General features: G+C 40.9%; 1 protein-coding gene across 3 annotated transcripts in view; it reads left to right on the forward strand.

Annotated features, from left to right (window-relative positions):
* Nucleotides 1-25,205, forward strand: part of KCNMB4 (potassium calcium-activated channel subfamily M regulatory beta subunit 4) — a 111,495-nt gene that overhangs the window by 28,421 nt on the left and 57,869 nt on the right. The gene's annotated exons all lie outside the window — the stretch shown is intronic.

Genomic DNA, 25,205 nt, shown 5'->3' on the forward strand with positions numbered 1-25,205 from the left:
ACTTTCCTTTTCCTTTCTATCCTGATGATGTATCAAGAAAACAAGTTCATACATTAAAACTTACTTGATTTAGAGAGAACTCAAGTTATGCCATATAACCACGGCTCATTGGACAAGAATACTACAGGACCCACCCAGATTAATCATACTGATTTACTCATTAAACATTTACTGAGTATTCACAACTCCTTGCCGTACTCTCCACTTAGATGTTCTAGTTCCATTAAACCTTCTCTTCCTCCCATAGTCCCTCTTAGTGAAGCACACTAACCACCCACTCGTTTACCTAGTGCAGAGAACTGTAATTCCCAATTCACATTTCTCCTTTACGTGCTGTAACTTATATCCGCCGTCATGCTGATTTTACCTCCATGACTCTTCTCTGCCTTCCCTCTGCCACTGTCTTAAGTCAGATCCACATGATTTCTCAGCTCTATTAATACAACAGTCTTCCAACCAGTCTTTCTACCTCCAACCTGCCCCCAGGCCAAGCCCATTGTTCATGCTGCTGCCAAGGGATCTTTCTAAAACGAGAATTTAATCACGTTACTCCTCCCAGTTTTCAGAGTAAAGTCCAAACATCTTGGCATGGCCTATCCATCAGGTGCCTGTTGTTCCCTAACAAACCATCCCAAATCTAGTGGCTTACTACAGCAATGGTTTATTATTTCTTGTAATTCTGTGGGTTGGCTTGAAGGTTTACGGGCAGTCAGATGATGGCTGGAATAGCTGTGTGGGCCAAGATGGCCTCTCAGTACCGTGTGGCCAAAGTGCCTCAGTTCTTTCCCGTGGGCCTCTCATCCTTCAGTAGATCGCCTTCCTTACAATATGGTAGCCTCAGGGCAGCATTTCAAGAGAGCCAGGCCTCGGCTCTGGAATTTACATAACATCACTTTTGATACATTCCATTGTTCAAAGCAAGTCAGGAAGCCAGCAAGATTCATGGGGTGTGAAAATCAACTCTGCTTCTTAATACAAGAAGCTGCAAAGGTTTTGTGGCCATATTTAACCTGCCACAGCATACAAGGCTCCTCGAGTTCTTGCCCCAGACTCCCATCCTTCCAGCCCCATCTTTATGCCCATACTCTTTGCAATAGCCATTCTGAACTATGTGCAGTTCCATAATATCTTATACATTTATATCCATGCCTCTTTATTTGCTTCTCCTGCTTCTTGACTGCCTTGATGAAGACTCTTCATAGATATCACCATTTCTGGACTGTTTTCCTTGATCTCCAAGTCTGGTTTAGTTGTATATTGGTTAGGAGGCCATCTGTTGCATGTAAGCAGAAAATTGACTCAAAGTATCATAAGGAATTTATTATTGCATGCACTGGGAAATGCACCGGTAGACCAACATTAGGGTTGTTTGATGCCGTAACCTAACAGTGTCATCAAGAAGCCAGGCCCTTTCGGGATCTCAGTTCTGCCTCAGATCCACTCATGGTTACAATATAGTTGCTGCGGTTCCAGATGTTGCAGCCAGGCATTGCAATGTCCAAAGGCAAAAAAAAAAAACTATCTCTCAGGGTGCCTGGTGGCTCAGTTGGTTAATTGTCTGCCTTCAATTCAGATCTGATCTTGGGGTCCTGGAATCCAGCCCCATGTCATGCTCCCTGCTCAGAGGGGAGTCTGCCTCTCCCTCTCTCTCTGCCCCTCCCCCTGCTCATGCTCTCAAGTAAACAAATAAAATCTTTACAAAAAATAAAACTATCTTTCTTCTTTTTTTTTTAATATTTTTTATTATATTATGTTAGTCACCGTACAGTACATCCCTGGTTTTTGATGTAAAGTTCGATGATTCATTAGTTGTGTATAACACCCAGTGCACTATGCAATATGTGCCCTCCCTACCACCCATCACCCGTCTGTCCCATTCCCCCACCCCCCTCCCCTCTGAAGCCCTCAGGTTGTTTCTCAGAGTCCATAGTCTCTCATGCTTCATTCCCCCTTCTGATTACCCCCCCCCCTTTCTTAGTATGTTTTTCTTGGAATTAGGCAACATTTTCTCAACTTCCCATAACTGACCTCTGCTTAGGTATCCTTGTTTAGAATGAGTTCTTTTGCATACACCTAAACCAGTCACAAGAAAGAATAATCAGAATATACCACTGAGATGGGGGTGCAGCACTATCTCTTAAGTGGGGTGGAGAAAGGGTGCACGCCTGAGTAGCTAGGAATGAAGAAGAAAGGGGCTAAGATGTTGCAGAACCGTCAAAGTGCCAGCTACAAGGTGTGTCTTCCACGTTCTCTTTATACTGCTGTAGCCCAGAGGTCTGCAATCCGCACTTGACATAACTATGCCAGGGAAGCTTTAAAAAGAAATGCACCACAGACCAATTAAATTAGAATCTCTGATGGTTGAACCTAGGCAATTAGCATTTTTAAAAATTGATTTTAGGGGGTTCTAATATGCCACCAGATTGAGACCCACTGCTTTATCCTCTCACTTATCACTCTCTACTGGAATAATTTGTGTACCCATCTTCCTCACAAGACTGTATAGGGGTTAATGGTGTGGGACCCATCTTCTATGGCTTTATATCCCTGGCACTTAGCACAATGCCTGCTTCTCAGTCAATAAAAGTTTGGTGAATGAATGAATAAATGAATGCAATGTGCCAGATTAATAAGGTTCTTTGCTTCCAAGAAATTAGAATTTATTGGGAGGAACAGGTGCTTATGCAAATAGAAATATGACTTCATCAGCTAGAAATGAAAAGGGGGAAGACCTTGAAGATAGGATGTCCTCAATAAAGAAATGAAGGTTTGACAATGTAAGATACATCAAGTGTTCAGGCTATATAATAAGGAGTGGTGAATTTGTGAGATGGAGAGGTAATTTGAGGTTAGATTTCTAAAGGGTTATAAATGCCATACTAAGGAGATTGTACCATATGGGTATATGACAATTTGTGACAAGTTTTGTTTTGTTTTTAACCAAAGACTGACTTGAGTGGATCTCTGATTTAGGAAGTAACTGGGCTACAGCACCTGGGTGGCTCAGTTAGTTGAACTTCTGACTCTTGATTTCAGCTTCGGTCATGATCTCAGGGTGGTGGGATCAGTCCCACGTTGGGCTCCACGATGGGCATGGAGCCTCCTTGGGATCCTCTCTCTCTCTCTCCCTCTCCCTCTGACCCCACCCCCAAATAAATAAATAAATCTAAAATTAAAAAAGAAAGAAAGTAACCGGTTTGAGTGTTGAATGGAGTTATGGGCAGAGTGTGCTAACTCAGTGATGCGGGGGTGGTAAGGAGAGCAATGAGTGAAAAAGATAACATTTTTGAGTGGCTACCATGTGCCAACCATTGTGAATAACATTGCATTTAGCTCACAAAATTTCTGAGTAGTTGTAAGTGCCAGCTCCATTTAACATATGAGGAAACTGAGTCTTAAAGAAGTTAAGTAACTTGCCCGATATACATGCTATTCAGTGAGAAAAACTTGACTCCAGTTAGTCTGATTTCCGAAGCTCCTTCTGTTAACTGTCTCCTGGTCCTCGTGAAGCTTTCGGAGGGCCCAGATGAGCAGTAGGAGTAGAAGCACCTAACAGAGGGGGAGGTCAAGAAGACGTGTGAGAGTTACAATCAACAGAACTTAATGACAGTGTAAGTGCTGAGGAACAGGAAACTGTCACATCTGCCTGGGTGTGAGGAAGGACAGGCCAGCTCTGCACTGAATTTGAGGGACTCATAAGATATCCAGAAGATGCTTGAAAGAGTCAGAAATGCAGGCTTTTATTTTTATTAAAGTTATGATTGATTGATTGATTGATTGATTGATTGATTTTAGAGAGTAAGAAGATGGGGGAGGGGCAGAGAGAGAGAATCCCAAGCAGACTGCCCACTGAGTGCAGAGCCTGATATGGGACCCTGAGATCACAACCTGAGCCAAAATGAAGTCAGCCGCTTTTGTGCCACCCAGGGGCCCCTAGAAATGCAGACTTTTGATTCAGGAGCTGGAGGTCAGGGCCAGTGTTAGGCAGGTCTGGGAGCTGTAGCGGAATCAAAGAGAGAATGCATACCAGGGACCCAGGGAGAGGAGAAATGTTGACAACTCTTGCGATCATCTACACTGAAGGTACAGGGAGAAGGAAGGTGGAGAAAGTGGCCAGATGGTGAGAGGGGAGTCAAAAGAGCATAGTGTCTTGGAAGGGGAGTGTTTTAATGAGAAAGAGGTAATTAAAAAGGGACCATTGAGAGGTCTTTGGTTTTGGCAATCAGAGGTCTGTTGGCAGTCTTTGTGAAAAGAGTATAGGTGCCATCTTAGAGCAATGGGGTTAGAAATCATTTTATATTAGCCTGAGGGGAGAATGTGAGGGCATTAATAAGTGCTGACTACTCTTTCAAGAAGTTTGCCATATCTGGAAAAAGAGTTTGGGGAGGAGGTAATTCAAGGGAAGCAGGAATGGGTTCAGAGAAATGAGCCCACTACAGACTAAAACTGCTGAGGAAAAGAGAAGCTCTCTTGTTGAACATAGATAGTAAATGAGGTGGAGTGGAATGAACACACCCTGAAGAAAATGACGCAGGATGAAATAAAAAGGTTAAGGAGTAGTGGTCTTCTCTCTGTGAGGTCGGAGCCAGGTAACAGGGACTAGGCACCAGAGGTCAAGACAGTTTGATTCTGAACCCACTATGGAACGAACCAAGTGATCCTTTACGCTTCCTGACCTGGACTAGGAGCTGGTCTCAGATGTGGGCGAGCTGGAGCGTACAGCTGGAAGCAAACAGGGGCGCCCCTCCCCCAGGCTATCCTGACCAGCTGGTGGTCATCTGAACAAACTTCCCCTCACTCCCCGCTCAGGCATCTCTGAAGGCTGCCTACCCCAAACACAGCTGCCTCCTGTGGGCATGAATTCTGAATATCCTCAAGTCCCCAACAAGAAGGACTATTCCTCCAGAGTGGTAAGAACTCTCTGAAAGACCTAGCCCTGCATTCCATGCTACTTGTGTTCACTTGAGCAACGGGAAATGTCAGCCCTTCATACCTCCTTCGGAATGATACCCATTCCCTACCATGGTCTCCCTGTCCCATTCCCAAGCTGTCGGGGGTGTAGATAGAAGTGGAGGCAGTCTATCGCCACCCAGAAGCACTCAAGACATGATTTTAAATGACTCTGGGAAGTCAGAAGTTTGGAGTCTGGCTCCTGTACCACGACATATGCAAGAGGAAACGAGCACTGGTTGGAGGTGTGAAAATGGCAGCTCCCTGGTGCCGTCTACTCTCAGTACACTTTTTACTACTGCTAAACATGAGATAAAAATAGACTTACTGTAGAGACGCCCAGATGCTCTCGATAAGATGAACTTTATATTTAAAGTAACCTTTAGATTTCACTCAACTGCAGGAAATTGGGGAGAATAGTTACCAAGAAGTTTCGATTTTCAAGAAAAGGATGTTACAGTATTTTCAAAATCGAAGACGGAGATTATTGGAATCTCAGCTTTCACATTTAAGTCTTATGTAGGAGAGCTATACTGAGGAGTAGAATTTGCAGTGGCCAGAACAGCCACCAACAGCCATGCCCGGGATGGGAGGCCAGGCCCCAGTGCTCATCCCTTTTCCCACCCGCAGGGAGGAAGCCATGCTTGATGGCTGGCACTGGCTGCTTCCATTTGTGATCTTCCCAGATAATCATTCAGCTCTTTGCTTCCCTCAGTGTCAGGGCTCACAATCTCCTTCCAATGGGGAGACTTCCTTTTGCACATTTTTTTTTTTTACATAGGTAAGTCACATTTACCCTGCTTATGCCATTTTATTTTCTCTTAGCCTTTCCCTTGCTTATCCTTTCTCCGTGAAACTGAACTCACGCCCTCTTATTTAGTATGCTTTGAAATCCTCATTCCATTGACCGAAAATTTCGTTGCAGTCCCAGACTTGTCATATAATTCTACTTCATCTTTGCCTGACTGGCTTCACCTTGAAGAGAGCATTTCCTTGGAAAATGGTTAACTCATTCCTCAGTTCCCTCGGGATCAAAGGTCTGGGAGGAGCGATGGGTCTTTATTTTTCGAACTTCTCCTTTTATGCAGAGCATAGTGGGTTTTTTTTTTCATGCAGGTCTACTTTTTAATATTTTGTCCTCCTAAGTGGATAATACTTTATAGAGTGCGCATAGTAGGTGCACACACACACACACACACACACACACACACACACAGAGACTTGTCCAACCAACAAGTCCAGCCACGCCACCTGCAAAGTCTTGAATTCATTCCTTGGTCTGGGGCCTCACTATTTCTCACCTAGATTATTGAAGTGATCTTCAACTAGTTTTTCAGCCTTGGCCTTTCATCCTCACCCGCACTACACAAAGTTTTGTTTTGCTTTATTTAAACCTCTATTCGATCTCGTCACAATCCTCAATTAAATTTTTCTGCCTTCTTATTGTCCATAAAATAAAGACCATGCCTTCCAATTCTAGCTCCAACTTTGGCTGTTTAATTTTGTGCCAGTCACGGGGAAACAAGAACAGAGCAGCAGGGGGGGAAAAAAGCCAGCCACACTTCATGCCTTCATGGAGCTTAGAATCTGTGGCCACACCATTAGGTAGGTAATTACCAAGTAGGGTAAATGCTGTGAAGGAAAAGTGAGGGTGCTGCCATGAGATATTGCAACAAGGTGGGGGGTTTCAAAGGCCTGTGTTGAGTAAATCATGACTAGGTGGAGATCAGAGGGTGTTCAAGAGTTAGCTAGGGAAAAGTGAGGGGAACAATATTTCAGAAGGAGACACCACCATATGTAAAGGTTCTGAGGCAAGAGAGAGTTTGGTGGGTTTTAGGACCTGAAAGGCCATCATGGCAGGGAGGCTATGAGTGAGGGAGAGCATGGCAAGCATTGACATTGGAGAAAAAGTGCATAACAGTACGTACTTTGCAAATTTATGTGTTTCTCTTTCCTTGCCTTGCAAATTTCTAACGCCTAGGGTAGAAACAACTATTCAGTGAATAGTCTGGTTACTCACTGACAAGGCTGAGTGAGGTGTGGAGTGAATAAGCAGTAAGGGTTTTATTAATGAGTAAAGCAAAATAGAACACAAGCACAAAATAACTAAAAAGAGGAGATTCTATTGTTAAAATGATTATCTTGTACTTCTGATACTGCACAGATATATCCTAATTTTTAAGTTCATTCAAAGTATGTTTGTCCTATAGTATATCTTTTTAAATTTAATTTACCCTTAGCATTTTAGAGGAAGATGAGCATTATGGTCTGACCTGAAATTGAGTAGAGTTCTCTTTAGAACACAGTTTGAAAGCCATAAAAATAGAAGATTAAAAGCAACGGATTAGAAAAGGACCGCTCACTCACTTGGGCTTAGTTTTCTTATCTATAAAATTTGATAGACTGATAGATTAAATGATCTCAAAGATTCCCTTAAGCTCTTGAATTTTACGGCTTTGTGATTCTCTGATTCTGAAGGCTTGTAAACACAATTACAACAGCTTAAGATGCTAGATAAAACCCAAATGGTGAAAGAGAAAGAAAATTAGCAAAGAACTAAGTGGTTCACAGTCTGGAGCCATTTAATGGGGAAGCAGACAGTCTTCCTACCTCAACAATAATTGAGTTTCATAATGATGACACTGAGTCATCCAAAAAGGTTAAATTTGGTTCAATGTGCTGTCCTTAAAAGGTAAGGGAATGTGTAATGCAGTTTTGGAAAGATTTTTACCAATAATATTTTAGCCTCTCTGTTAGTTTTTATTCACCTTAAAAGGTTAAACTTCCATTATTTGGAAAATTCACTTATGTGAATATTTACTTTCTCTTCTAGAAATAAACAATGTCATTTTAGGGGCTACAAAGGTCTTCCTGCTACAAAATGCTCTTCACTCTTCTCTTATGGTTTTACCCTTTTCTGTGTCCTTGATTTTGTCCATAAAATTACCACCATTGCAGTCACTTAGGCTTTCATTGACTCCACAGGCATTTGTTAATCACCTGCTGTCTATCAGGCAGCAGTGGTCAAAGATAATAAGATAATAAGACTTTGTCTCTATGTTCAAGGAACTCTTTGACTAGTATGAAAGAGATTTATGTAAATAGATAATTGGAATGCAGTATAATAAGTTCTATAATGATAGTGATAGATATAGAATATAGGTATAGATATAGATATATAGGGAAACTTTGGGGTGAATTTTAGAGTGAGTAGGACTTTTCCAGACAAATGAAGGCCAGGGAAAGGGATTTCAGGGAAAATGATAGCATGTTCAAAAGCATTACGATTTGTAGTATCATGGGCAACTGAAAGGAATGTAAGGAGCTTCATATGCTTGGAAAGTGCGTTGAGGGGAAAAGCATAGATGAAGCTAAAGAGGTTGAATCAGATAACAGTACCGTGCTCTTATGCCGAGCTAAGTGTTCTAGACTTCATGTGCTGTGGAGGAGTGACAGTCGCGTTTGTTTTAGAATTCCCAGTCTGGTGGCTGTGTGGAGGATAGACTTTTGCACCAACTTAGGCAAGGGCGGAAAACAGCTTGGGCAGAGGCAGAATTAGTGGAGAAAGGAAGGGAGGGAATGGACATGAGACTTTAAGGAAGTGGAATCCACCAACTTAGAGATGCGCAAGATGAGTGATGGGGCAGGTTAAGAAGAGGATGGAATTGGATGATTCTAGCTGTCTGTCCTGGGTAAGTGTATTGGAGGCAACATCCACTGGGGGGGTTCTGGGGAGGCTTCTGCTTTCCTGGTGTAAGTACCACTGCTTCCTGTTTCTACCCCCTTGTTCTGGCAGAAAAGTGGAGAGATGAGGCTTGAGGCCAGGAATGCAGAAACCACTGGCAGCTTTGAGGTGACATGCATGAGGAAGGACATCCATACATTGAAAAGAGTAGAGCAAAAAGATAGAAAGAGCCAGCCTCCCAGCGCCATCATTGAGCGGCTGCCTCTCCCCCGCCTGCCGACCTCTGGATTTCTCATTATGCGAGACAAACAGCACTTAACATGCTTATAAACGTATCTCTGCGTACATTTGTAACCAATATGGTGAAGAACAATTGGTCAATTGTAGATGAATTTCACAATGTCTTTGCATTTATTTTTGTCTTATGAAGTCCTAAAACCAGATTTCTTTTAATATATTTATATGGTGAATTTAATTGTTTCATTGGCTTCTAAGGTTTCCTTTGGTTTTTTATAGGACAAATTACTAAAAAAAAAAAGCCTCGTCTTTGCTGGCAGACCTCTTGGGATACATATGGGGAAAAAATGTGTATATAAAGATAGGAACTGATATTTTGAACGAATTCCATAGGGTAATTTTATTGCATTTTGAATGAATTACTAAATACTAGACTTGATCTCTGGTAAAAATGCAATTTTTAATAGAGCTTTTTACTTTTGGTTTCTATTTATTCTGAGAGATATTTCTTATAATGTGTTATTAAAGAAGAGACTGGTTCTGTAGTAAAATTTGAAAAGAACATATTGGCTTTCTCTTTAGACATCGAATCCAACGATTTATCTTGAGTCTTAAAGAATAAAACAGTGAATCTGTAATCTTACCCAAATTGAATCTTTTCCATATACATTTGTGTCTGGTTACATATTAAGGGAGATTACATCAGAATTGAAAGCTCTCTCTAGTCTCGAAATTTGTACTTTAAAAAAAAAAAAAGGTGACTGCCATCGCTTCTCCAAGTATGCCACGTAATCTGTGTGGAATTCACTGCCATGTTTTCTCAAAGTCTGACATCCAAACGGCTGTACATTACTTATGATATAAACCTGAGGGCTTGTTTCCTGATGGTTATTCAAAGTGTTTTTACACTTGCAGATTAATCTCCTAACAGCTTTTATCATGTGGCAATAAAGCTAAGAACTGGATGTCATTAAATTGCTTTTCATTTAAGATGGTGGATGCAGCCATCAAACAAAGCTCTGGGGGAATTTGGGAGGAAAACTACAAGAACCGTAGGACAAGTAGGTCACAGAGTGCAGCATTGTCAGAGGGTTGAATGCAGGGCAGGGCCGTGCGTCAGGAGACTTCGGTTCTAACCATAGCTCTCTTTGTGACTGGCTGTGTGACCTTGGGCTACTTACTGGAGAGCTCGTACCTCAGTCTTGTCTCAGATAAGGTAAGGCCAGATCTAGCTTCTAGCACAGGGAGAGGACATCCAAACCTGAGAGACGTCTAGTCGTTCACTCCGACCCAAAGCGAATCCCTGCCACTACATTTTTTGGAAAGAATTCCCCATGCTCTATTTGAACAACTCTGGTGACCATGGACATATCCCCTCTCCCTGAAGAAGCCCATTCTATTTCCAGACGTTTTTAGTTGTCAACAACTCATCTGGGAAATATCTCGCATAGGCACCTGCCTAGTGACAGAAAGTAGATTAGAGGTCGGCAGGGACTGGGGAGAGAGGGAAATGGGAGTTACTGCCTGATGGCTACAGAGTTGCCTTTTGGGGTGATGAAAAAGTTTTGGAAACAGATAATGGTGATGGTGGCACAACATGATGCGTGTAATTAACACTACTAAATCGTATTCTTAAAATGGCCACTTTTACATTTTATTTCGCCACATTAAAAGCAATTTCATCTTGGTTAGCGCTATGGTCTCAGTCGGGAGGCAGAGCGCACTGAGTTTTACAGCAGAGGAGATGGTCTTTAAGGTCCCATGGCCAGGGAGGAGCAGCCTAAGGACCCAAACCCGAGACCTTGACCCTCACACCGTAGATGTCCTACGGTCCACACTGCCATCACTGTCGTCACTGTGTGTGACGCTCTTCTCACCGCGTTTGGAGCTGGCCAGTGTAGGGGAGGGCAGAACATTCCCACCACCATCGTTCCATCTAGAGACTAAAACTCAGTTAACGGGCCTGACGGAGCGCTGTTTGTTTGGGCAGCCCCAACACACTGTTGATTCATACAGAGCTTATAATTAATCAAACTGAGTCCTCCCACATCGGCTTTATGCATGCTACTCTTAAAACAGGCCCTCCCCTCCCATTTCTAAACCTGCAAGGATGGTGTTCTGGATTTAAATGCAAGAATTTAGAATGTATCGCTGTTTAAATACATATTTATTTATTGTATACATTTTTCTGATTCCTCCACTCTCTTATGATTACTTTGAATCTTGATCCTGGCACACATCATATTTGTTATTTCTTTCATCATAAAATGTTAATCCTAATTGTAAAATCAAAATGACTTCGATCCCCTTATTCAAGTTATTGATAAAAATGCTGGAAAGGACTGGGTCGCAGGCAGACACCCGACTGTTTAGCTGGTGGTCTTCCCTTGGCCTTACCCAGGAATGACCGGCACCTTCGTATCGTGCTTATTCTGTTCCAGAAACTCTTCAAGTGCTCCATACATTGAGTCTCAGTGAGTCTGTGGAACACCCCTCCAAGGTGTTATTGTCTCAGTTCTCACTTTATACATGAGGGAATGAAGCACAGAGAAGTCAAGCAGCTTTGCCCAAGTCACACAGCAGCCAAGTGGCTGAAGCAAGATTCAAACCTATGTACCCTGTTCCCAGAGTCCATATTCTGAAACACTCTGCTGTCCCGCCGCTGATATGGGCCAGGATTCCAGCCCATACTGGGATAGGATACTGTAAGGGACTCAATGAAATCTGGTCTACGAGACTGCTACCGTAGCATTCTTTGAATGTACCACCGGTGGCACAATCATATGAAATGCCAGACCGAAGGACTTGTGTTTCGTGTGCGCTCTGTCTTCTCCCAAGCAACTTGGATTCTAAATGCCTGTTCTCCTTTCATGTCTGCTCAAAAGATATTTCTCTTTTACTTCTCCGGGCACACTTCAGTCCTCCTCGTTGATTACCTCTGCCCTTAGTATAAATATTCATTGCATTTTGAACTGTGTTTCAACAATAAACAGCAAACTTTCACAGCATGCCTAGAGAGCGCAGCTGGCATCACGCTGGGTGATGGGAACACAGACGCAGAGCAGACGGAGCTCCTGCCCTCAAGCCTGTGGCTGGCCCGGGAGAGCCCACACACACACACACACACACACACGCACACGCGCGCGCGCACACACACACACACACACACACACACACACACACACGGCACAGCCCTGGGGCGTGCCCTGTGTCCGTGTTCTGCAGATGCCGTGGAATGGCTAATTGGAAGAGAATTAAGTACCAAGAAAGTCTTTTAAGATGCTCAAATGTGCATCTGCAAACTGTTTTTGTGCTTGAGGTTAAGAGAGGACTAATTTTGACCATCATGGCTGTTCTTAGCCGAGTTATAGGGTCCCCAGCCTTTATCTGGGTGTTTTGGTCAGTTTAGACTCAATTGTGCTATGCTAACAACATGAAAATCTATGTTGCTCCTCACAGTGAGAAATTGCTTCCCGTTTACAGTACCTGTCTATCTTGGGTTATAAGCAGCTTTGCTCTGTGCCATTATCATTTCTGGACCCCGGCTGAAGGAGTGGCCCCCATCTGGGACATTAATACCAGCCGTGGAATGGCTAATTGGAAGAGAATTAAGTACTAAGAAAGTCTTTTAAGATGCTCAAATGTGCATCTGCAAACTGTTTTTGTGCTTGAGGTTAAGAGAGGACTAATTTTGACCATCATGGCTGTTTACTTAGCCGAGTTATAGGGTCCCCAGCCTTTATCTGGGTGTTTTGGTCAGTTTAGACTCAATTGTGCTATGCTAACAACATGAAAATCTATGTTGCTCCTCACAGTGAGAAATTGCTTCCCGTTTACAGTACCTGTCTATCTTGGGTTATAAGCAGCTTTGCTCTGTGCCATTATCATTTCTGGACCCCGGCTGAAGGAGTGGCCCCCATCTGGGACATTAATACCAGTCTCGTGGCAGAGGAAATGAAAACAGATTTCCCCAGGGATACCCATGCCTATAATTTTTAGTGATTTTCAAACAATTGATCATGTGTAGTTCCAACAGTGTGGTGGCTATTGACATGTATTTTCTTGAGTTTTGAATGTCACATGTGACCAGGGTAAAATCAAGTTACTGACATATCCCAGAGAAAATTTAAGATCGACTGATAGGATCTTTTTAATTACTCAAATTTAAAAAATTCTGTTGTACCATAAATCATGAGTTTGTGATGCATATTTCTGTATACAACTTCTGTTTTCCAAATAGCAATTTATCAGTTAGGAAAAGAGCTTTGCAATTAATTTAACTAATTTTACCGTGTAGAAGTATTTCAGTGTGTGTTCAGTGCACTTTTCCAAGAGAAATAACTGCTTAACAGATTATAACAAAAATGAACATAAAACCATTATTCATGAACTCTTTACTATATATTTTAGCAGTTGGGTTGGATTCATTGCTAGCCTCGATAGAAATGCTAACCTATTTCTATCTTCCTACATGCAGCAATAAAGTATATCTACTCTACTAATTATCTAATTAAAAAGCCCCAGCAATTTGGTGCATAATACATCTTAATAAAATGAGTTCTTAACAATTGGGAAGCTTCTAGAATGACAGTATTGTAACAGGAGGTAGCGCTGTTTCCTTTGAACTTTTATAATAATAAAGAAGATACATAGTTCACCCAGGATACATTTTTCGGATCCTGTCTTCAGAGCTGCCAAAATAATGGAGCCATGCTGATGGGAGAGGTATATAAAAGAAAGTCAATTGTGGTGACTGGCGAATTTTTCTTCATTGAGGCTCTAATTACAGGGAATTGGACTTCACTGAATCAGACATTAATGATTCCTAGGAGTACGTTGTGGAATGGGATACAGGATTTTTTTCCGAGGTTTGGGGAGAATAGAATGTCTCTTCACCCGCTTGGGCTATTTGGTATTGGCTTCACTCGTGCTGGCTGCTTTGCTAGTGTGCGGCGTCCGGGGCAGCGCTGTTTCTGGGAGCAGCACTGAGGGAAGTCTTCTCAAGCAGGGCAAAGCATCTAAGTGGGGGTGGGGCACGTGAGTTGAAGGAGCAAGAGCCACCAGTGAGCATAGTTAAGTGCGCAGGGGTTGGTGGGATGGGCTAGAGACAGATTTTAAAATAAGCAGGAAGAAAAGAAATTTTGTAATGACAAAAAGAATAGTAAACATGATCACTCTCTCTTAGAAATTTTCTGAAAATATTTGGCACAGTCTGTAGAGATACAAGCAGATACACATGACTGTTTATGCAAATATGTCCGTGGTATTTATGATCTCAAACAAATCCATGTGGGCCCTTGAAAGAATTCCTATGAAGTCTAAGATCTTGCTTCCTACCAGCTCCCCCGCCCCTCAGATTTGCTTAACTGAAACTCTGTGGCATTGGATTTTTATTCCCTTCTTATTACACTAACATTTACTGAGCTCTCACTTTGAGCTTAGCACAGCGTGATGCTCTTCTAGGTGTGAGAACCATTGGAAGAAAAATCCAGGCTTTGTGGATTGGGCAGACCCACTGAGACCACTATTCTTTGTGAGGGTATCTGCATTTGAGTCATGAGGTGGGTGAATGAGCCCTCGTTGCTCTGGCCCTACTGATATTTTACTAATTAAGGAACCCCCGCCATCTTGATTTTAAGTCAAAAATCATGGGGAAAATGTTTCTCAACCTCCTTTTAAATGCCACATTTCACTGCACACAATGTGCCTAGTATTGTTCAGATGGTAAGAAGACACGTTGACATTTGGGGGGATTCCTTACCCGCCTTATTTCCTTGAGAACCAAACTCTGAAGCTCTTGCCAACCTTACAAACACCAATGGAATCCCTGCTCATGTGCATATTTTGGGTGCATCGGTATGTTTGTCATTTCTCCCTGGAAACGGTTTCTCACACCCACGTTGCAAGTGTGTGATCTGTGATTATATCCTCTGCTAGTTTTCAGTGTCCTCTGTGCACGGAGCAAGGGCTGAGAACATGATTTAGCTAAGGCGAATGAAAGAAAATGTGCTTGTTAAAGTGATCTTTCGGAAGTCTTTTTCTATGCGTAGTGACTATGCTGGGTGCAACCCATGACTTCCTTTTTTCGAAAGACTGGAGTAGGTTTGAGCCCTTGGATCTCAGGGTCATGGTGTTAGACGGACATACAAGACACCGGCTCAACTTTTTAAGCCCTTGGATATCATCTTATTTCATTTCAAAGGGGAGCGTCTACCCTGTTTTGGGGGATTTTGAGGAAAAAAGCACATCATTACTTTGCTCACTGATTATCCTTTCGATGTGTGCAGCCTTTTCTGTAATGACGGCTTCTTTCTCTACTTTGGTATTGGCTTCACAGAGTGAATAAGACTCCCTGTTGTTTTGTTTTGATCAGTGAGGGGAATATTGGGATGTCCTGGTTTAATTAGTGCTGTTGTTTCTGGTCTCTTCCTGCCCTAGTTTGTTTAAATGTCCCTTCAGTATCACCATATTCTCAGACATGCTGGGTTACAATGTGTGTCATTGATATTCAAGAGTTAGTTCCTGTGGATAAGGAATTGAAAAACAGAAGGGTATTTTGAGCATTAACATCATAAATCAACATTTCCATTTTCTGAGGATGTTTCTCCAGGAATAGGTATTGCTGAGATGGAAAATGGGCTCTGAAAGACTTCCTTTGGCAACACAATGCCCCACCCTTAAACTTCCCTACTTCTTGCTAAAATCTGATTTAATAATACATTACTGATCTTCAAATATGAGAAAAACAATTGCATGGAACAGTGTGAGCTTTTAAATAGTAAAATGGATTGAATAGAAATTACAAAACTCTTTTTATAAAATAGAAGTACAAAAAGATCAGAAATCAATGGTATTAAAATGACACGAAGGGGCGCCTGGGTGGCTCAGTTGTTAAGCATCTGCCTTCGGCTCAGGGTGTGATCCCAGCATTCTGGGATCGAGCCCCATATTGGGCTTCTCCGCTGGGAGCCTGCTTCTTCCTCTCCCACTCCTCCTGCTTGTGTTCCCTCTCTCACTGGCTGTCTCTCTCTCTGTCAAATAAATAAATAAAATCTTTTTAAAAAAAATGACATGAAGATCTGATCAAACTATACCCTCACTACCTCTATTTCCACATGTGGAAATCCTACCTCAGTTTTTAAATTCAGAATTTAAAAAAAGATCTGAAGGATAGTTAATGGAGAGAAGGTTTAGGAAGGTCAAACTTATGATGTAGCCCAGGATTGTGGTTAAAATTAATACAGAGAATTACTAGTGACATATGGTTTCCTGAAAGAAGAATCAAGAATCAAGAATCTTTGGACACTGGCTAAGGAATAAAATTGAAAAGGAAAGAGGAAAGATGTACTACTAAGACAAAAAGGAAATCTGATAGAAAATAAGGTGTCAATTCCTTATGGAAGTTTTCAGTGAAGAAGTTCCATGGATGATGTGGTTAGGAACAGCAGGTGGCGAGGGAAATAATGGAGCTCTAAGTAGGCAAAGGCACAATGGAAGTGAATGGTGTGAATGAAGAAAGGAGAAGTGTTGTTAATATCTTTGGGCAGGTCTGTTTTGTATGTAAATGCCTTTGTCATAATAAAAGGGCAAATGCTGGGAAAAGAATGACAACCGTAAATATTTTTTTAGCATTTATTTTTATTTTTAATTGAAGTGTAGTTGGCATATAATATTGTATTAGTTTCAAGTGTCCAACATAGTGATTCAACAATTCTATACAGTATGAACTGCCCACCACAGTTAAGTCCAGTTACCATTTGCTGCCATACAAAGCTATTACAATATCATTGACAATATTTCTTGTGCTGTGCTTTGTATCCCTGTGACTTATTTATTTTATAACTGCAAGTTTGTACCTCTTAGTATTTTTTGTAACTCAGGTTGGGATAACAAACAGGAGTTTCATCATCCACTGCTTTGTTTTGGATGTTCTGTTGATGCTTTAATTCTCAATGACTAATTAGGGCAAGGGATAGAAAACTTGTGTTAGTAAATAACTATTTATAATATGAGATAGCAGTTTATGGTAGTGTGGTTGTCTAAATACTAGCGCCCAAAGATATCCGCATCCTAATCCCCATGGATTTGTGTCACCTTACCTTGTTACCTTATGTTACCATATATGGTAAAAGGGACTTTGCAATGAAAAGTTACACCCTAAATATAATCGCAGGGTGTTTATAAGAGGAAGGTAAGAGGTCAGAGGAGTGGTAGTGGATGTGGCTTTGGAAGCAAGAGGTTGGAGTGATGCCAAGAAGGCATCATGAACCAAGGAATGTAGGAAACTTCTAGAAGCTGGAAAAGGCAAGGAAACAGATTCCCCCCTAGAGCATCCAGAAGCAACAGTCCTGCCAACACCTTCATTTTGGCCCAGTGAATCAGATTTCAGACTTCTGGCCTCCAGCACTGTAAGAGAAGAAATTTGCATTGATTTAAGCCACTAAATTTGTTACAGCAACGGGGAAAACGTACAGGTAGAAATTTATAGATAGATCTAACTGTAACTGACTTTTATAATGAATTTCTGTGAGCTTTCCTTCAACTCTAAGCTTTGAAAATGCCACACATTTTTAAAAAATTCTGGCTCTGTGTTGTTATGTTCTGTGGGTTGACAAATTCATTTCAGTTTCCAAGGTTAGGAAACTTGGATATGGACTTGAGGCTTGATTTTGGTGAAAAAACTCGGTGCAGTCTCCCCACTGTGCATCTTTACCCCTCATACAGAACACTTTCACTTCTGACATTGCTTGTCACCAAACGTGTGAGGTTTTTTTTTTTCCCCCTACGCCAAGCAATTTTCCACAATAGCAGCCGGTGTCCTACAATGTAATTCAATTCTGACGCTCTCCCCTGGGAGAGAGTGCCAGATCCCACAGGTTAAGGTCTCGGTCCCACAAAACTGTCCCCCACTTCAGATGCAGGTGCAAGTCGTAGGTCCCCAGGTTACCCATGACGTTTGTCTGACAGGGCTACAAATTGGAAGTTCCCATGACTTACTCCTCGGGTTGGATTAATTTTCTCGAGTGGCTTGCAGAACTTAAGAGGCACACACGTTTACTAGTTTATTAAAAGACATGATAAAGTATACACATGAAGAGCCAGATAAAGAGATAGGGTGATCAGCCATTGCACTACGGGTGTTTACCCCAAAGATACAGATGTAGTGAAGAGAAGGGCCATATGCACCCCAATGTTCATAGCAGCATTGTCCACAATAGCTAAATCGTGGAAGGAGCCGAGATGCCCTTCAACAGACGAATGGATTAAGAAGCTGTGGTCCATATATACAATGGAATATTACTCAGCTATCAGAAAGAACGAATTCTCAGCATTTGCTGCAACATGGACGGCACTGGAGGAGATAATGCTAAGTGAAATAAGTCAAGCAGAGAAAGACAATTATCATATGATTTCTCTCATCTATGGAACATAAGAACTAGGATGATCGGTAGGGGAAGAAAGGGATGAAGAAAGGAGGGGTAATCAGAAGGGGGAATGAAACATGAGAAACTATGGACTATGAGAAACAAACTGAAGACTTCAGAGGGGAGGGGGGTGGGGGAATGGGATAGACTGGTGATGGGTAGTAAGGAGGGCACGTATTGCATGGTGCACTGGGTGTTACACGCAACTAATGAAGCATCGGAACTTTGCATCGGAATCCGGGGATGTACTGTATGGTGACTAACATAATATAATAAAAAAAATCATTAAAAAAAAAAGAGATAGGGTGATGTCCGGGAGGGTCCTGAGCTCAGAAGCTTCTGTGCTTGTGGAGCTGGTGTGTGTCAGCCTCCTGGTGTGCGTGTGTTCACCACACCAGCACACTAAGCCCTCTACTATTGGGATATTTACGGAGGCTTTCTCCCATAAGCGTGATCAATTATGAACTCCATTTCCAGCCCCTCTCTAGAGAGGGAGGGTGGTGGGGCTGAAAGTTCTAAGCTTCTAATCATGGCTGGTCTTTCTGGTGACCGTCCCCCACCCAGGAGCCCTCCAGTTGCCTTCCTAGAGTTTCCTCATGAGAACAAAAGATGCTCGTAGTTCTCTTATCACTTAGGAATTTTCAAGGGCTTTAGGAGCCCTTGTGTCAGGAACCAGGACCAATCATAGGTGTGTCTTATTTCACAGAGGCCATCTATGTTGTGTATGGTTTTATAGAAAAATGCTTTTCACATAAATACCCTCATTTGATCTTTCTAATAAGAGTTTATTTCACATTTTACACATGAGGAAGCTGAGGCTTGGTGAGACAAGTCACTGGCCAAAGTCAGTGGAGAGTCAGCACTTAACGAAAATTCAAAGCCAGTGTTCTCTCTGGGGACCCACAGCTCCCTGTTGGACCTGCAAGTCTCTGTCTGGGGACCTCATTGTATCGAGAAAGCAATGATGATATGATGAAAATTTCATAGAGCTATATTCTTTCCTGAGAAAAGGAAAGGTGGAAAATCATTCCTGTTTTGGAAGTAGGAACACTCTTGCCTGGGGCTTCCCTGTGGCCAGCAGAGGAAGTTTCTTAGAAGTGTCATCTCTCTCTCTTTTTTTTAAAGATTTACTTATTCATTTTTAGAGAAAAAGAGCACACATGAATGAGTGGGCGGAAGGGCAGAGGGAGAGAATCTCAAGCAGACTCCCCGCTGAGCGCAGAGCCCAATGTGGGGCTCGACCTCAGGACCCTGAGATCATGATCTGAGTCCGAAACCAAGAGTCTGGTGCTTAAGCGATTGGGCCATCCAGGCGCCCCAGCAGTGTCATCTCTTACCATCTCCTTGCTGTCCTGGCTTTCAGCTGTGTTGGTTTTGGTCAGAATTTATTTTAATAATACTAAATTTAATGATTATATATTAAATTTGCGATTAAAATAAAATAATTTATTTTAATTAATAATATTTTAAATATATAATCATATATAATAGTATTTTTGCTCCCTGGAGGAGAGGAGAAAAATGAGATTTGATTAGTTCTAGGTTCTCTCTGTTAACACCTGTGTCATCTGTCCTTAGAATGGAGCCTGTGTTTTTGTTCTGATTCTTCCTTTAAACACAGATTTCATCACCCTTTCCATCGTCTGCAGCATTTCTCCCCGGCCTCCTCTTGTTCCGAGTTTGCCTTCCTGGCTGTGTGCTTGTAGGTTCGTGTCACTATTGTTTTTTCATCCTTGGTTCTGCACCCTCCCTTCCATCTTTTTTATATGCCCTTGAAAACTTCATCTCTTTGAAGAACTAACTCCCAGTCCAACCTTGCTCTGTTCTTTAGGCGCTCTTCTCCCTCTCCTTGAGTTGCAGTTGTTTAGCTGGTGAAGGTTTCTTGGAAAACTCCTATTTTAAGGAGAAGCTTCATGTAAAATGTCAGACCACAGTATGGGCTTATACTCAAAGACTTCAGAAATAACAGATTTCTGTTATTTATCATGTGAAGAATGTGTTCAAGTAAACGTATTCACAGCAGCTCTCATAGCAATCCATCCACATACATTGGGAGGATAACCGAAAAATGAAAACAAGATGTAGAGGTGAAATTTTCAAGTACAACCAATGACTGCTATAGTGAGTGGAAAATTTTAGATTCTGAAAGAAAATATCCTAAATTATGCTCCTATTTTAATTTTTTTTAATCTCGCAGAGAAAAGAATTGCCTATTGCCTTTGTTTGTTTTTTAAATGGGAATATATCTGAGGAGTACATTCACTGATGTATAACTGCTGAGTCAAAAGTCATACACATCTAAAATTTTAATAGATACTAATAAATAACCATTCAAAAAGAAGTTGTACCAGCTTACATAAGAGTTCTTGTTTCCACACACACACACTCCAGAACTGAATATGATTGGCTTTTATTTTTCACCAGTTTGATAGGTAAAACATGGTATCTTGTTTTTTATTTGCTTTCATTACTAAATGGAATTAAGCATCTTTTCATATAAATATTAGCTATTTGTTTTTATTTTTCCCCATGGGTCTTTGTGGAGTTTTTTTGGCTTACAGAAATGCTTACATTTCTCTAGTTGGATCATCCATTTTTTCTTAGCAATTTCTGATTTTATGTCTTACTTAAAAATTATGGTAATCAGGAGTGCCTGGATGGCTCAGTTGGTTAAGTGTTCAAACCCTCATTTTGGCTCAGGTCATGATCTCAGGGTCATAGGATCAAGCCCCACATCAGGCTTCCCACCCAGTGGGGAGTCTGCTTGGGATTCTCTCTCCTCCTCCCTCTACCCCTCCCCAGACTCCAGCACACATACTCTCCGTCTCTTTAAAATAAATAAATAAATCTTTAAGAAAAAAAAAAAGGAATTAGAGTAATCAGAAATTTGCCAGATTTAGCAAATTAAAATATAAGACACCAGTTAAATTTTAATTTCTGATAAACAGTGAATAATTTCTTAGTATAAATAAGTCAACTAGATTGGGGCGCCTGGGTGGCACAGCGGTTAAGCGTCTGCCTTCGGCTNAAAAAAAAAAAAAAAAAAAACCCAAAAAGCAAAAAACAAAAAGTCCAAAACCATTAGAAAGACCTTTTTTTTTTTTTCTCATTCCAAAGTTATTTTTCAAAATTCGGGTGTTCTAGAACATTCATGGTTTGTTTTTTACAACTAAGCTTTTGATGTGTCTGGATTTTCTGTTTTCTGTTTCTTTTCTTTTTAAAATTTCTTTCTTTTTTCTTTTTTTGATGGGCAGAATAAGATGGGGAGCAAATTTTTTTTTCCTCCAAATGACCAGTATTGTCCCAACAGAATTTATTGAATAATCCATTTTTCTTTCACTGATTTAAAATGGTATTGGTAAAATAAATAAATAAATAAAATAAAATGGTATTGTATTAGCACTTTAAAATTGAGACTACAAAGTAGGTACACAAGGTGAGAACTATGATGAAAATTATCTTTGTCTCAAATAGAAGAATGTAGATTTTCTTCTTTTCTCTGGTATATTTTTCCTTAAAGCCCAAATTTCAGCAGTTTGTCCAGAAAACACTTTAGCCCTATGTGAAATGAATAACTTACCTGGTAACTCAGAGATACCACAGACAAGACCACCCTGAAGAACAGTAATACTTTTCTTAAGCTCACAGGAATTGCTGGACCAAAACTGTCATCTGGTTTACAAAATTCTTCACTTCACATCTGGTTTACAAAATTCTTCGCTTCTCTCATGAAATCAGCCAACCGGAAGTCATGCTCTCCAGCATTCTCGGTCACTGACCCAGGTGACTTCCTGAGCAACTGGTAGAAGAGGAAGAGGATTTAATATAAATTTAATGCTATTTCTTAGGTCTAATCTCAAAGAATATCTAAATAGCTTAAAAATTCTCTTCCTATTTTTTTTCCAATGAGAGAACAATAGAGGATTTATAATTAATAAAACCTTTTTCTACCAAGCTGCCTCAGAACAAGATGGATTCATTGGTTTGCTTTTTTTTTTTTTTTAAAGACAAAAAGTCATAAGCATTTTCTTGGTTTGCAGGTCCTGACAATAACCCCTCTTTCTTTCTGAGAACTCAGGAGAAATCCTCTCAGGCAGGGATTATCCCTCTTTCGTTCCTGACCTCAGGGTTCTTAGGGTCAGGTTGGGAAAAAGACACATATAATAATTACCACACAGTGAGACTAAAACTTTAAAGAAGTTGTTCCTCTGGGAGTTCAGGGCCACAATGGTTTCCCGGGGCCTCTGCTTTACAACACCTGGATTGAGACAATTCCTTGTCTGGGCTGCACCTGTAAGGACAGCCATCTTAACCAGTCAGAAAACATTTTCTAAGCCCAACCATCAGAGTAACTTAATGTTGTTAAATGATGGCTTGGGGGATGGATTTAGGGGGTAACTTCGATTTGTGTTCCTAATCAAGAGATTGATATTACTGAATTTTTTATTTCTTGAAGCACGTATTAAAATTGAAAGGAATCATTTGCTTATTAAATCTGTTTCTTAACATTGCCACCTTTAAGCCTACCATTATAGGACTGGAAGGCTGACTACAGAGGGGACAGGCAGCAGAGGGGGGACGAAAACGTCTCTACCAAAAGAAATTATAATTTGATCAAAGGAATTTCCTGTGACTTCGGCCAGATAGTCTTAGATGGTAGAAGATATTTGCAAATAATACACTGCTGCCAACATTTTAAAATCATCTTCTGAGTTGTGAGCCCCCAACATGTAATGATAATCATTATTACCACCCCTTACTGAATTATTAAAGACTTGCTATTAAGCAATCATCTGCCTAAACCCTTCACATACGTTATCTCATTGGTTCCTCAGGGCCACCTTGTAAGGTAGATATTATTATTGCCACTTTACAGTTGAAAAAATGAAGACATTGAGGGGTTAAGTATTCTTCTTTTTCTATTTTCTTTTTGGATTAAGTATTTTTCCTAAAATCATGCAGTTAGCAAGTTGTAAATCCCGTATTTAAACCCAGGTTTGTCTAACTCAAGTTCATGTTCTGAAACACTGCCCTACACTTGCAAGTCTACTTAGGACTTACCATCAGGGTGGACTTGCTATTTATAATTAATTCAACCCTTTACTGCTCCAAAATAACACACCTGCTAGTTTACTGTGTATCCTGCCAAAGCCAAATGCAAATTTTTCTCTCTAGAAACTGCAGGTCTGAGGCTTGATTTCATTTCCTCCAAGAAGAATAGGCAAGCTTGAGGAACAACTCCTATACAGTTAAATATTACGACTCTAAGTTTACCTAACTGGAGAAAATAGTTAAGAAAATGTAAGGGTATTTATAACATTTATAGCTGTGTAAGCAGCTTTCATCCATAGATAGGAACCATCTGTGGAGCAAAGCTATGATGTTGATAAACTACTTCACAAGCTTTTCAAAGCCCTTATCACAATATCATTGCTGAAATCGAGTGGGCAAAAATGGGCTCCTGATAGAACAAATCATCACAAAGAACACTGCAAAGGATCTCTATGTTCTGGTCTCTGTATTCGCACTGTAATTTATAGCATAACTTGATACAGCTTTCAGATTCGCTATTCAAGTGCTTTCCTGTGGTCATATAAGACAACCATACTTTTCGCTTGCCAAGGTTTTAAAATTGCTTCAAATAGCAACTAAACACATTGGCTAATTACCCTCAATAAGGACGGTTTTATGCCAAAACCAAATTCAGTATTTTTACCAGCCAATCTTCAATGTTTTTTGGTAAAAAAAAAAAACTTTTGAAATCTTTTAAAAATCATCAATCAATAGATCGAGTCATAATTCAGTCCCTTTCTAGAAAGCCCATAGCACAGAGTCTTGCTAAAAATTAAAACATTTAATGATACCCACATCAAGGTTTTTCTAGTTTAGAAGTCAGTGGTCAGCAATTTCTGCCTGAAAACCTACTATACATAGTCTCCTCTTACGTGTGGCATTTCAGTTAAATACCTGTTGATATATTTGAGGCTTCAGAGTAAACCTTCAAAGGGTGTCTGAAACCTAGCTCCAAGTAGAGAAAATTATCTGAGAATGAACACATGTCAGGTTTTTGGTTTTCGTTATAAAATATTATTTTGTCACTTCCGTGTCAGGAATCTAAGCTGACAATAGACTCTCCTTTCAACCAGTAACATAGGATGCTTGTCAGTGATTTCAGTCTTGAACGATTGGCTCTTCAGTTATTGTCAAAAACCAAGCTGATACATTTGATATTTAAGAAGCATTAGGTCAGTAATTCCCAGATATGAGTAATTATTGGCATTGCCTGGAAAGCTGTTTAAAACCTCAGTCTGGGGGCACATGGGTGGCTCAGTTGGTTAAGCAGCCGACTCTTGATTTCGGCTCAGGTCATGATCTCAGGGTCCTGGGATCAAGCCCCAGGTCAGGCTTCACGCTCAGTGGGGAGTCTGCTTGTCCCTTTCCATCTGCTTCCCCTTGCCCACCTCCCACCCCCATTTGTTTTCTCTCTCTCTCTCAAATAAATAAATAAAATCTTTAAAAAACAAAAACAAAAACAACCACTTCAGTCTGACTCAGTAGATCTGAGACCTTGGAATTGGAATTATAAAAACTCCTCACATGATTTCATTAGCCAGCTTTGTAAAGCCGCTCTTAGCCTTTCAAATGTGTTACACAAATTACTTTATGTAAAAATACACACCATCTCATGTATTAAGTATAGCCCTAGCAAAAAGTTTGTTCTGATGAATTGGCATGCTTCCCTTTTTTTATATAACGGCAGCTGTGTAACTCATCTCTGTCCTTTTTCCCTTGGGTACTGAGAAGCTTAGAGGTAAATTCCACTTAATGCTTAAGGCGGGAGCTCTTCTTAGCCTTGGACTTCTATTTTTCTACTTTTCAATTTTTTTCCTATCCTACTTACACTGTAT

Source organism: Ailuropoda melanoleuca, chromosome 15 (genome assembly GCF_002007445.2).
Source record: "Ailuropoda melanoleuca isolate Jingjing chromosome 15, ASM200744v2, whole genome shotgun sequence".
Lineage (NCBI taxonomy): Eukaryota > Metazoa > Chordata > Mammalia > Carnivora > Ursidae > Ailuropoda > Ailuropoda melanoleuca.